Source organism: Callospermophilus lateralis, chromosome 7, assembly GCF_048772815.1.
Source record: "Callospermophilus lateralis isolate mCalLat2 chromosome 7, mCalLat2.hap1, whole genome shotgun sequence".
Lineage (NCBI taxonomy): Eukaryota > Metazoa > Chordata > Mammalia > Rodentia > Sciuridae > Callospermophilus > Callospermophilus lateralis.
In genome coordinates, this window is record NC_135311.1 from 138,396,522 (window position 1) to 138,410,855 (window position 14,334).

The 14,334-nt window shown below is 38.7% G+C and overlaps 1 protein-coding gene across 4 annotated transcripts in view; it reads left to right on the forward strand.

Moving 5' to 3' along the window:
- The window catches only part of Rere (arginine-glutamic acid dipeptide repeats), a 395,515-nt gene that overhangs the window by 89,663 nt on the left and 291,518 nt on the right, over nt 1-14,334 (forward strand). For 3 of the 4 annotated variants that reach the window (XM_076861359.2, XM_076861361.2, XM_076861362.2), the window contains exon 1: nt 9,927-10,010. The exons of the other annotated variant lie outside the window; for it this stretch is intronic. The gene's annotated coding sequence lies outside the window, so the exon portion shown is untranslated. Of the gene's footprint in view, nt 1-9,926; nt 10,011-14,334 lie in introns of those variants that run through there. 4 annotated transcript variants of the gene reach the window in all.

Here is a 14,334-nt window from a genome sequence, read left to right on the forward strand (position 1 = left end):
CCCCACCCCACCCCCCTACCCCAACCCAGGGCCTTGCACATTCTAGGCAAGCACTCTACAACTGAGCTACATCCCCAGACTTCTTTCTTCTTTGTTATCTTTGACAATTTTTTTAATTTAAATTTTTATTGGTGCATTATAATCATACATAATAGTGGGATTTGTTGTTTTATATTCCTGCATGCAAACAATAGAACAATATCATTTAGTCAATTTCATTACCTAGTACCTCCCCTTTCTCTATTATACTAATGGTCTTCTGTTTTCATGAGATTTCTATTACCTGTCCCAGCTGCCTTTCCCCTATTTTTCCTCTTAGGCCTTCATATATAAGAGAAAACATAGGACCCTTGACTTTGAGTTCACCCAGCCCTTTTGTTATTTTTTAAATTTTTGAGATACGCTCTTGCTAAGTTGCTTAGGCTGGCCTCAAACTTTTGTTCCTCCTGCCCCTGTACTCTTGAGTAGGCAGAATTCCAGGTGTGTACCACCATTGCCTGGTTGTTTTAGTGTTCTTACTTTTTATTTTTAGTTGTAGTTGGATATAATACCTTTATTTTATTTATTTATTTTTATGTGGTGCTGAAGATTGAACACAGCGCCTTATACGTGCTAGGCCAGCACCTTACCACTGAGCCATAACTCCATCCCCTTGATTTTAGCTTTTTTAACAATATTTTTTAGCTGTTGGACCTTTATGTATTTATCCACGGTGCTGAGAATCGAACCCAGTGCCTCACACATGCCAGGCAAGTGCGCTGCCACTGAGCCACAGCCCCAGCTCTGAATTAGTTTTTTTTTTTTAAAGCAAGAATTTGTATTCAGCAAGGATTGTCATTCTTATTTAGTTTTTTTTTTTTTTTTTTTTTTTAAATAATGTAGTGCTAGGGATTGAACCCAGTGCCTCATGCATGCCAGGCAAGCACTCTACCGCTGAGCCACCACCCTAGCCCAGGATTGTCATTCTTATGTTTTTTTTTGGTACCATAGATTCAACCCAAGGGTGCTTAACCACCGAACAGAATTCCAGCCCTTTTTATTTTAATTTTAAGACAGGGTCTCCCTAAGTTGCTTAGGGTTTTGCTAATTTGCTCAAGTTGACTTTGAATTGCAGTCCTCTTGCCTCAGACTCAGGGATGACAGGCATGCACCACTGCGCCCTGCTTATTCTAATGTTTGATTGCAATGATTAATATTAGTATAATGATTAAAAATGAGGCAGTTGGTTGAAAACAGGTATAAAATGACAAGTGTCAGTTTTTAACCCCACTGGTAATTTTTTTCTAGGCTTTCTTAGTATTTATTAGTATGGTTTTTATTTAACTTTTATAGAAGACAAATGTGATTCAGATTTTATAACAAGTCTTGAAATAAGATAATGTGCTCTTCTAGTTATTTGGGCACTGTTTTAACCCTTTCTTGAGGGACAGTAATTCTTGGCTGGAAAGAATAAACTGCACTTCTTCATAACATCTGACTATAAACTGTAATGATAACACCTTAGACTGTTAAAACAAACATTCTCAACCTTATAGCAAAGACTTCCTGTTTTTAAAGCTCTTCTGATCTTCCTGAGAAAAAGACCCAACATAGCTACGGTTATATCCTGTGGTTATTTTCATTAAAAAAAAAAAAAAATCTTTTGAATTCTTCTAAAGCCCTCGAGTATAAAAGTGATTAATGCACCAAAAAATGTAAATAGTACAGGGCTCCTGTCTGATCTTTGCCAGGCCTTCAATAAAAGATAATAGAACCAGGTCAGCTTTTAATGTGCCTCTGTTTGTTCAATGTCTGCTACAATTGGAATGTCAGGAAAATCTCACTTAAAGGACCTGCCCTATTCTGGAGAGATTGTAAAGGAAGCATTTGGCATCATTTCCTTTCACTTATGAGCATGAACATGCTTTACATTATAATCGTTTAAACTTAGCAGAGGCCCATGAGAGGGCTTTCATGTGCTGCACTGTAAGCTTTGGAGGGCATGATCCGTGTTTAGATTTTATTGTTGGAATTAATCAAATGATGTATAAACATTAGAAGTTAGCTTGACTCTTATTTTGTATAAAATTGTATTTCCTGCAATCTAAATATTTGCTTTTTTTGGCCAGTTGAAATTAAACTCCAGAACTGGATGTTTAGCATTTATCTTTTGTGACAGTCTCACTCTGATCCCCCTCCCCCGCCTTGGCGCAGAGGAACATGAAAGAAACCACCCTGAGTTGTTTAGGTCGGGCATTCTTGAAACTCTGGCTTTTGAGTTTTGTTTTAACCAAAATTTTATGCTGTGTGTGAGTATATATTTTGAATTAGTCTTAAGACCATTTCTGGAGAGAAATGATTGGTTTTTAGGCAGGAAATTACTGAATTAGTAGCTGAATGCTACCTGTGGTTGCATTACTGGCAAATGGTACTCATCTAATTTTTAAAAACATTTAAAAATATTTCTCCTGAAAAAGATTTGTGTGATTTTATTTTAAAATGGTTAGTCTAGGGCTGGGGATTTAGCTCAGTTGGTAGAGTGCTAGGCCCTGGGTTCAATCCCCAGCATGCATGCATGCATGCATGTGCGCGCGCGCGCGCGCGCGCACACACACACACACACACACACACACACACACACACAAAGTTAGTCTATTGAAGGCATAACGCTAGGGAAAACACAATCAGAATAATAATGAAAAGGGCAAACAAGGTTTTGAAATTGTATATATTATGTTAGTTACATAGATATCTACCTACCTAGTTAATATTTTGAATTCTTGGTATAGTGATTTCAACTGGCATTTTGAGTTGTCTTAAGCTTGCTTCCAAATAAACTTGGCTGAATCTCCCAACTGATTTTATCACATATTATGAGCTCAAGATACATGAAGGTCCTCATTCTAAACATCCAATAGGGTTCAGAGTCCTCCAGCTCTTTTTTCATAAAATTGTTTTGTTTTAAATTTATAATACTTTTCCAAATGAGAAATCTCTTTTAATTGTATTTTCTCCTTGACAATTATATCTCTTATTGGTATTTTATAATTTCATTTATGCATTCTGAGACCTCTGGTGAATTCAAAATGAATATGTCCTTAAAGATATTTAAAGCTTGCTGGGTGTGGTGACGCATGCCTGTAATCCCACAGACTCTAGAGGTGGAGGCACAAGTTCAAGGGCAGCCTCTGGAAATTTAGTGATGCCCCAAGCAATGCATACCCTGTTTCAAAATAAGGAAAGACTAGGAATATGGCTCTTGGGTTAAGTGCACCTGAGTCCATCCAATCCCCACTCCACCCTCATTGTTTTTGAGCTTTTGCTCTCCAGAGGTCTTCCTCTGAGTGGCATACTTTTGCCCTCTGTTCTTGGAAATTGACAAGTGGGTGCTGTAAGCTGTAATATATATTTTAGTAATGGCAATACTTTCTTATTTTGTGAAGTAATATTTTAAATACTTGGTAGCAATTTATTGCTCCTAAGTATATGTTTAGGACTGTGTTGGAAAGTATAAAAGGAAAGTTTTAATTAATGCTCAGCTTTAATTTTGTACTTAGATATTTAATATTGGACTATATATTGTATAGATTTCTGATGACCATTTTGTCTTGATTTTTAAAATCCTATGTTATTTCTGGTTATTTTTCAAGAGTCTATTTTGTAGATTACAATAGTATTTATCTAGGTTGAAATTAATTCATAAGTTTTATTGATAAATAGAAAAGTAAATATTAAGATGCTGATGTAAAGGATATAAATATTCATTTCTTAGAGTGTTTGCCTAATTGTTATATATGGTAATGGATTTCTGTGTAAATCTTTTTCTGCGAATTTAATTATCATCACCAACTCAATTGAGTTAATATGTTTCATCTCTGTACCACCTTTACCCCCAAGAAAGCATAGCTGGGCTGGGGTTGTGGCTCAGCGGTAGAGTGCTCACCTAGCATGTGCAAGGCCTTGGGTTCATCCTAACTACCACATAAAAATAAATAAATAAAGATTCTGTCCAACAAACAAATAAATAAAAAGAAGGCATAGTTAATCGTTAAATATTGATTCTATGGAAAATGATATGATAAATGAATGGATAAATAATTAGACTGTTTTAAAGATTGTATAAGCTTGACTGTAATTTGCATTTAAAATTTGTGAACTATGACTTAAGGTTATATTCCTGTTGTCAAAATAATGTGAGTCATGTGATAATCCTAAAAGCTAAAGAAGTATTTTATGTTTCATATGCTAATTCTGATTTCACATGCATTTTAGGATAAAAATCACAGTTTCCTTTTATCCTGGGACCTTGTTGGAGAAAACAGGATTATGAAGAAGAACATTTGATTTGATTTGAGATGATTGAAGAGTGTATGTAGAATAGCACTATGGTGGACCCCACAGGGCATTTGCAAACATGGGTCTGTTGCTAAAAAGCAAACTCAACTGGAAAAAGAAAATTTTGGAATCACTGACACAGATGCAGCTTGAAAGTGAATCTCCTCCCTTGTGAGAGAAGCCAGAGACTAGACATGTTCAGGACTACTTATATTTAGGGGGAATCATTGAATGAAACAGAGAATGGCCAGAAAGATAATGGGATCTAGGAGAGTACATACTCCAAAATCAGAGGAGCAATAAACCAGATTGAAAGTGTGGGTATAGGACCCATGTTGATAAAAGTATATATTAGTTATGAACAACTATAATGCACCAATAAGAAAAATGGGGTGGTGGTGCTGGGGTTGTGACTCAGCGGTAGAGCGCTCGCCTAGCATGTCCTAGGCCCTTGGTTGGATCCTCAGCACCACATAAAAATAAATAAAAGTATTGTGTTCAACTACAATTAAAAAATAAATATTAAAAAAATGGGGGAAAAAAGAATATACATTGATGCAGTTTTTTGGAAGGCAGTTTGAATAAATCTCTCTGATCACAACATTATGTAATCTATTGAACTACGAATTCCTATGCTATAGAAATAGTATACATAAAGACTCACAGAAATTTGTTTTAACAATCTTGAGAACAAAAACCAGTGGCAACAGTTTCAAGTAGGGACTTGGAACTTTTAGTACTTTCCCATTGTAGAATTCTGTGCCTCTATACACAGGAATGGGATGTAGTATTACTGTCTGATATGAATTGAGAGAAACAACAATTTGCCTTATAGCATTAATAAGTGGGACTGAATTTTTGTGAAATAAAAACTAACAGGATGAGCTTTCAGACAAATGAGTATGTGTGTGCTTAGATATGTGTGCATGTTACATACATTCTAGAAGAGAACTTGGAGAGATTTCATTGTATTAAGTGGAATTGCTTATATTTTCTATGGGGCATATACTGCTCTAGTTTAAAAAATTTAAAAGGGTTTCTAAAAGATTTTTTTAAGTTTTTGTTTTCTGGTGACATTTTGGTGAGTGCAAAGGGAAAGGAGAGGGTAGTTTGCATAAAATTCTATATCCATATTCTGCATAGTAACATAAAACCTTCTAGCATACTGTGCAAACATGGCTATCTTGATTCAGTTACTGTTTGCTTACTTGGGTATTCTGACATTTTGACACTTTTGAGCCAAGTTGCTAGGTTTGAATGCATTAGATAACACTATTAGAATGTTGATTGTCTCATCTAGACAGTTACAATTGGTTGACTTTGGTTGTTATTATTAGATGAATATTACTGTTTATAAACTGTCACATAAAAATGCACTCTTCTTCCTTTGGTGGTCTTGGGTAGTGGCCAAATGAGGCCATCTTAAGAAGATGTGGCCAAGATTCCTCCTTACTGTGACAGTGGTGGACAGAGTAGATGCAGGGTTTTTTAGGATTAGGATCTGGAAAAACCTGGGCCCTGTAAACCTAGTGTTAAGGTTATACTTCTCATTTCCCTTGTTGGTAGTTCCTGGTCACAGCTATAATGTTAGTTTAACTAGACTTTCGATTTAATTATAACTTGTTAGGATAAAGTCAGATGTCAGCTCACTTGGCTGCATGCTGAGGCCTGTAGAATATGGAGTGCTTTGCTCCTAACTGCATCTGTTGTCTCCTCTCATTATCTGTTAATGGTACTCAAGTTGACAGGGTTGTTTTGATAAATGAAGGGAGTTGTGAAACCAGGAGGTGGACTTTGTATGGAATGGAGTGCAGGACAAAAGCTAGCAATGCCAGACAAGGCCAGGGAGAGATCATGTAGTAGCCAAGCAATGCCAAATGAAATACTCACAGCAATAATGTGAATTAATTAGCTGGGTGGGGTGGGTTAAATCTAATATTTTTTCATCTTACACAGTTCATCTTTCATTTTTAATATTGTTAGATGAAAAACACCTGAAAAAATTGTAGTTCTTGTATTAATTTCCATTTCTGCACTGCAGATCCCTCAATTTACAGATTCACTCTAATGGTGCTTAAAATCAGTTCTTCACTTTGAAGAATGTGAGTGGGGTTTGGAACGGTTTGTTACCACTGACTGGAAGCCCTCAGGTGGAAAGAGCTCTTATGTAAGCTTCCATGTTCAGGAACATAGAGGCTTTTTATTTGAAGAGGAGAAAAATGCAAATAAAGTTCAGTGCCAAAGAGGGGTGAGGATTAACTCCTCTCTTTGGAGAAGAATTTGATAGTATTTTTGCATTCCAAGAAGCTTGAAGACAAACTAGTGTACAAGGTGTACAAGTGCTTTTCAAGTTTTATATTTTGTTTGTATTACTCAGTGTGTGTGCAAAATTTATTGGTCTGCCAGTTTACCTGCTTCTGTCTACATATTGTTTAAATGCCAATAAGTAGGAAAAGCTTGACTTGAGTACATTAATGATGGCTTCTGTACCTCATCAACTCTTAAAAACATGGCTTGCAAATAGGACCCTGGTTAAATTATCAGGGTTTTTATGATTAATCCTAGGCACAGTTATTTACATTTTCATAAATTGGGGATAAAAATTATTTTACTAGACTTTTGAAGATTAGTAGAAGACATATTTAATATTTATTTGCATAGAGGCTACTTACTTGAGATACTATACTGCTTGTTTGAGATAGGCTTCTTCATGCCAAGAAACATACAGAGAATATACAAAATGAGTAAAATGGGGTTGTTGCCTTCAGTTCACTTATCATTCCACAGATCTGTGTGGTTGACACTGGAATTTGATGACAGCAAGTGTATAGAACCTTCTCTAATGGAACTCTGTCTAGAGGGAGCTATGACATTAATCAGAAAATCACGCCAATGAATTACAAACTGAGATGAATGCTCTTAAGGAAAGGAACACAGTTCTGTGAGGGCTTACAATAAAGGAATTTGACCCAGAATACGTCCTCAGGGGAAACTTTTCTGAAAAAATTGTATTTGACCTGAGATTTGAAGGCAGGAGCAGGCTTTAACCTGTCCGTGTATGTGGTAGAGAGGCCAGGAGATTATTCCTGTTTAGTGGGAAGAAGCAATGCAGACCACAGGTAGGAATTCTAATACCTGGGGGGAATAGAAGGACTGGTGTAGCTGGAAGGTGGGGTGGTAGATGTGGGTGGATCAGATCAGCAGAAGATGCAAGAAAGAACAAAAGACTTTGTATAATAAAATGCCATCAAAGCATTTAGACTCCCTCAGAGGCTAAGTACAGTATGAATTCTGAATTTAGAAATTTGATAGTTCTTACCAGCCTTTTTCAATTCAGTATAAATCAGCACTTTTTAAGTGGTTTGTGGAGGAAAAACGAACAAATCCAAACAAACTCTTCTCAGACTTTGCTATAAGCCTGAATATAGTTGGTAAGAAAATGGAAGTGAGTCCAGGTACAGGAGGAGATTTTGTAGGCAAGCCTTAGGATGAATTTCATCTCTTAGATATGTGGAGTGATCTCAAAGCCACTTGATTGTAAAGCATATTTTTTAACCTCAGGATGGTTTAGTTGAGGAACAGTGTTTAGTAGAGTTGATAAGGCTAGATTTGCACTATAGACACCTCCTTGTTTGTATCAATGACAGCCATCTTTCAGGATGGCTAGAAGTGCACTCTTGCTCTCAGGACGTATGCTATTAGTTTTAGATATTCCAGTCTCCCTAGAATAACTTGATCTTTATTTAAAAGTGCAGAAATGGTCTTTAAATAGCACACATGCCTGTCAGTTTGGTTATTTGGGCCAAAGAGGAAGGGCCTGTGGGCTTCCTCTTTGAGAGACTTCAGACAAATCACTTTAATCTGTCTGAATCTCTCTGCTTATTGGTTAGAGGGTGCCCAATAATTCAAAAACTTTCAGGGACCTTGGAAAGTCTGATTAACATTTATAAAGCTATTTGAGAGTTCCTTGAAACTTGCCTGGAAAGTCCAAGGTATAATATACAGTAAAGGTACCCAAAGCGATCATTCAGATGTTGAATTTGTAACTTTTAAGTTTGGGCTGATACTGAGTATTTTGAATTCATATTCTATGAGAATCCTTTTTTGTTAAAAAAATTTTTTTAAGAGGACTAAAGGGTGCTGGGCATGGTGGCCCAACCCTCTAAACCCAGCGACTGGGGAACTGAGGCAGGAGAATTGCCAGTTAAAGATCAGCCTCAGCAATTTAGTAAGGCTCTAAGCAACTTAGAGAAACCCTGTCTCAAAATAAGAAAGGGCTGGGATGTAGCTGGTGGTAAAGCATCCCTAGGTTCAATATCTGGTACCAAAAAAAGAAAAAACCCAACACACACACACACACACACACACACACACACACAACAACTTGGCTATTACTACTAGGCAGTACATAAATGCGATTTAATTTAATGTTAATGAAATTTAGCATGTTGATGTTTTCCATTTGAAAAAATAGTGCATTATAATTATATATAATGATAAATTGATGAATTTTTAAGACTTAATGGGGGGGGAAGTTAACAGTTGGAAATTGTCTTTACATGCATATACAAATGGAATTAATGAGGGAGTCTGGAATGTAGTAGCCAGTGAGTTACATGTTTATTTAAAGCCACATGGTACGGAATGTGCATTTATTTTGCTTCCTTATTAGATGAATTTCAGTCAAGCCCGATTTAAGCTGTGTCTTGTCTAGCAGATGGGTCTTTATTTTCGTGTAGTAAAGGGTTTGGAGAGATTTTATATCAAATGACTTACAAAGAATTCTTAAACTGTAAAGAAAATTGGGGTCGGAAATCTTGTTTTGACACCAATGCTGCTTTCTCCTATGCATCACAAATATTTGGCTTGTCTATGGTTGTTGGTTTCATCTGCATTTGTTAGAAGTCAGAAGTGTTTGGCATTATTATTCCCTGCAGAAGCAGAGGCAGTTCTAGGATGTGTGAACTGCTGATCACTCACTGGGATGCGCTGCCTCTTTAATATCTTGCTTGCAGATGCATTTTCTAGCTGACCACGCTATTAAGAGCTGCCATCAATCACACAGCCTCCCAGTTCCGGCTGTCGGGAAGGGAGGGAAGAATGAGGGGAACCGAGGCTGGCTAAGCAAGGAAGGAGATAAAATTGCAGCCGGTATTGTGTGTGTACGCGCGCTCTCGCGCCCACAGCGATGGCAGGCAGAGGCGCGCGCGGAGCCGGCCGGGCTCCAGTCCGGGTTTTGCCGGCCGCTGCTGTCGCGGAGAGGCTGTTTTTTCTCCCTCTGTGTCTGGGTCACAGGCTAGAGGCAGTGTTGGCCCGGCCGCCCGGGCTGTAGGTGCGGGAGCAGAGCGCGGTGGCCACGGGCAGCAGGCGTGGGCCGGAGCGGCTGCATTCTCCAGCCGCGGGCAGAGCCCGGCCCGGCCCCCCCCTCCTGGAGCCACGGGACCTGCGGGCACTCGGCGCTGCCCTGCGGCCGCGCGGGCCTCCTTTTGTTTGGCGAGTGAATTTCACCACCCCGCACCACCGTCCTGCCCCTGCCCCCGCAGGGAGTTTGCTGGCCCTGAGCAGAGGAGGAGCGCGGGAGGGCTCGGCCCCTGCTGCCGACCTGCAGCTGGCAAGTGGCCCGCGGCCTCGTGCCGGGAGGGCGAAGCGGTTTCGGGCAGGAAGTTGGGCAAGCGTGGGCGCGGGCGCTCTCGGAGGTGGGTGTTCCAGTGTCCAGCTGACCCCAGAAAGATGAACATCAGTGGTTTTCCAGCAATAGGTGGCGGGGGTTCATCGTGTCTCCGTTTGGATTCCTAGCATGTTAGTTGCCTCAAACTCCGGAAATTTCAATTAAACCAAACAGAAAATGTCTCTAGGGCAGAGAAAGCACTATATGAATGTGTATATACATTTTCTTCTGAAAGGAAAGCCTGTATAATACTAAAGTAGTTGTTTGATTTAAAAATCTCATTGCTTATAGTGAAGTAAATTGAAGCTTAAAAATAAGATTCGATTCGATTATGAAGTAATGTGGGGCTACTAAAGCCCAAATATAATTTGTTTTTTGGGGCCAAAACAGGGTTATTTTGCCAGAATAGCCAAAATGCAGGGGGGTAGTCTTGAAGATTTCTTCAAGTTTAAATTGTGTGCTTATGTGTGTGTTGGGGGGGGGTGGCGTAGGAGGGAAGGGAGATGTATGTGTGGTGGCTTCCCTGCTACCCTCCCCTCTTCCCCTTGTTGACTCAGATCTCCTTCTCTGAGGCCTTGGGGAGACCTGCTCGACCACTTTCAGTTTGCTGAGAAAAACTCACGTAATAGGTTACTTTGTTTTACTCTCAGTCTTTAAGCCTCCTGGCGCATGTGCCATTGCACTCCGTGGGGCATTGTTTGGCTAGAGTCTTCCTTTCAGCCATATGGAAAATCTAAAAAGTGGTATGTGAAAGAATACAGGGGTCAGTAGATTACATGTTCCCTTTGAAATTGTATGCATGTGTTCTTTAAAGATTGAGATTTCTGAGTAGAAGTAGAAAACAGTGACAAAATCTTGGAAAATTCTGTGTCCAAAATACTGTCCTGAGCCCTCTCCCCACCCCCAAACTCCAACTTTAAATTAGACATGATTTGAAACCTTACACATGGGAACAATATCCTATAGAGGCCCCTTGCTCTGTGGGCAATTGTTTCCAGAAGCACACCCACTCTGCATTTTAAAGCATGTGGATTTGGGCCCTGAGAGGCAGTTGCCTTTTTGAATATTTACATTGCCTAGTAAATCAACACAAGGACTGCTTAACAGCAGTTTCACAATAATGTGAGGGCACCAGTTAGGTGCTTGTATTTATTTTTTTTCAACTCTGTAATTTACTGTGTTTAAACTATTTTATAAAGATCTCTGGGACTAGTGAAAGGTGATTTTTAGTCCAGAGCCCTTGAGTGCTCATTGTACTCTGGCAGGCGCTGGGGCTTGACTGGCTGTGTTTGAAATGTTATTTGATCTCCTTGCATGATAGAATTGACTAAGATTACACTTTTTCCTTCCCTGTGGTCATTGAAAGTGATGCATCAATGAGAACTGTTCAATAACATAAAGACTTAACCCACATCCATTCACTGCAAGGTTTCCAGAAAAAAGGCCTTTAGATTTTTGTCTTGTTTTTGTGGTTTTCCATTTATGAATTGAGGCGAGAACTAGTGTGATGTAGCTGAACCACTTCCTTTGTGTATATATATATATATATATATATATGTGTGTGTGTGTGTGTGTGTGTGTGTGTTTATAGTTTATTGGATATGTTCCAGTCTACGTGGTTGTGATTATTTCTGAAATGTTTGATTGTATATATGCATGCACACAAACCCCCACCCCCCAGCTTTGTGTTTATTATTATTATTATTATTATTATTATTATATTTAATTACATTGTAGGTTAGGGAACAGAAGGGTGAGATGGTGAACCTTGTCAACTTGTCATTGCGGTTCAGTGAACTGCTTGTGTGTTATGCAGACTAGCTTTTCATTTTAATTAGTGCAACTGTGTACAGTTGTTAGGTCAGAATGCATTGGCTGCTCCCGCAGGGTAGTTTTATCTTACTTTGGAGGTTTTATGGATTTGGCTGGCTATGTTTCTTAATCCTCTTCCCATGGCCACTGTACTTTTCTTTTAAGCAAATGATAGAACAAGACAAGCTTTTATTTATTCATGTGAGAGTTTATTTGTGAGAGAATTATTTTTGGTTTGAGGAAACTGATAAACGATGTACCTTATTAATAAGTATTACATTTATGGGGTTTTTCCATTATCAAAGGGCTTTGCTTGCAGTTGTGTAGTCCAAGAAGCCAATAGAACCATCCACTTATAATAGGAAACCAATGTTTTTGCTTAAAAAAGGGGATAGGTCTTTGTTTTCCTAGTTTAGAGTTAGTTTGTAAAACTCAGAACAAATAAACATTAATATTAATGGCATAACATGGTTAGAATGTTTCCCCCTTCTTTCTTCTTAGAGTATACAAAGGGACCTAGAGACACCCTGGGCTGGATGATGAGTATAGAAGGGTTTAGAAATGTCTCTGCCCAGGGGCATGTGTGGAAAACCTTAAATTTTAAAGTATGTTATTGGCTCCAAGTTATTAGAAAGTATGTACTTTAAGATTGGATTGGGGACTGGGGCTGTAGCTCAGTGGCAGATCGTTTGCCTAGCATATGTGAGGCACTGGGTTTAATCCTTAGCACCATATAAAAATAAACAAAATAAAGGCATGTTTTCCATACCCGCCACCCCCGAATTGGATTGGTTTGAGCTGGTTTAGTCTCCAACATGTATACACAAACACACACACACACACACACACAGCGGATAGATTTGAAATTTTGTGTTTTTTAGGCCCTGGAGATTGAACCCAGGGGCACTCTACCACAGAGATATGTCATACCCAGCTCTTTTTAATTTTGAGATAGGCTCTATGCTACTTTGCCTTTGCTGTCCTTGAATTTGAGATTCTCTTGTCTCAGTTTTCCAAATAGCTGGGATTACAGGTGTGCACCACTGCACTAGCTGGATTTAAATTATTGGATACAGACCTGTAATAAAGTCAGACCTTGCAGGGTGAAGCAGATTATGTTATGAATAACCTATTTTCTCAGTGGTCAGGTTTCCTTACTGTCCCCTTTGCTTTTGATGAGATAAAATTATCTAGAGCTGTCTTTATCACAGGCTTCCAGCGTTTTTGTACGGTACACTTTTAAAAGGGAGCTGAAGTCACAGAAACAAAAATGGGTTGATATTTATAAATAAACCTAGTTTGGTACTGTTTTACTGGTGGATGTGGTATAGGGGATTGCTGTGTGGTGGAAAGGAAAGTTAGTTTAGGTGGGGATATATTTTTTTTTAACTTAATGGATAAAATTATCCTTCTTAACCTAAAATGAGGAAAAAAAGAGTACAACATGTGTAGAAGATGTGGGAAAATATTTTCTCTAGTTAGAGAAAATAAAAAAGTTTGGCCATGAGAGTGCTGACTTTAACAAAAAAGAGGGAAATAAAGAGATATCCTATGTCCATTTCAAACAGATTATTTCAAAAGTTCATTTTTAAGTCTTTTGTTGTTGTGACCATGTTATTTGATTCCAAATAATGGTGATTTGGGTCTTAGACTTACCCGCTGAATTCTAATTAATCCATGAAATAGTCCATATACATTTGTAATGAAAATGAAAAACATTAATGTTGACATTTAATTAGCAGAAAAAAATCAGTGTACTTATTTATTTATGTATGTACATATGTGTAAGTAAGTATGTATGTATGTATGTTACGGGGGTTGAACCCAGGGGCGCTTCACAACTGAACCACATCCCCAGTCCTTCTTAAACTTTTTTATTTTGAGTCAGGGTCTTGCTAAGTTGCTGAGGTTGGCTTTGAATGTAATCCTTCAGCCTCAGCCTCCAGAGTCATCAGGATTAGAGGTGTGTGCCACCATGCCTGGCCAAATTAATTATAATCTAGCTCAGTTTTTTTTTTTTTTTTTTTTTTTTAACGCAATGCTGGAACCCTACCTGTGACTTTGCACCTGCTAGGTGAGCACCTGCTAGATGAGCACCAACTCAGAGCTATACTCCCAGCCCTCATTCAGTTTTTATTACTGTCACAGGGAGGCTTTTCTGATGTAATTAGGTCAGTTTATTCAGTGTAGCCTGCTAGTCAACTGCTATGCAAAGAGTTGTTCTTAGTTCTGCTACTTATTCTGAGACTCTGAGTTGCTTACCTTCTGTGGCTGCTTCCTTAATTAACATGAGGAAATGATGACTACCTGTAGGGCCTGGGTAGTGTTTAATCTGTTTTGTGTTGCTCTTATAGAATACCAGGGACAAGCTCATTGACAGATTGGTCTTGGCTCATAGTTCTGAGGTTGGCAAGTTCATGAGCACAGCACAGGCATCTGGTGAGGGCTTCATTGTTGTCTCATCCCATAGCAAAAAGTAAAGGGCAAGAGGGTACCTCACAGTTCTGGAGGTTGGCAAGTTCATGAGCACAGCACAGGCA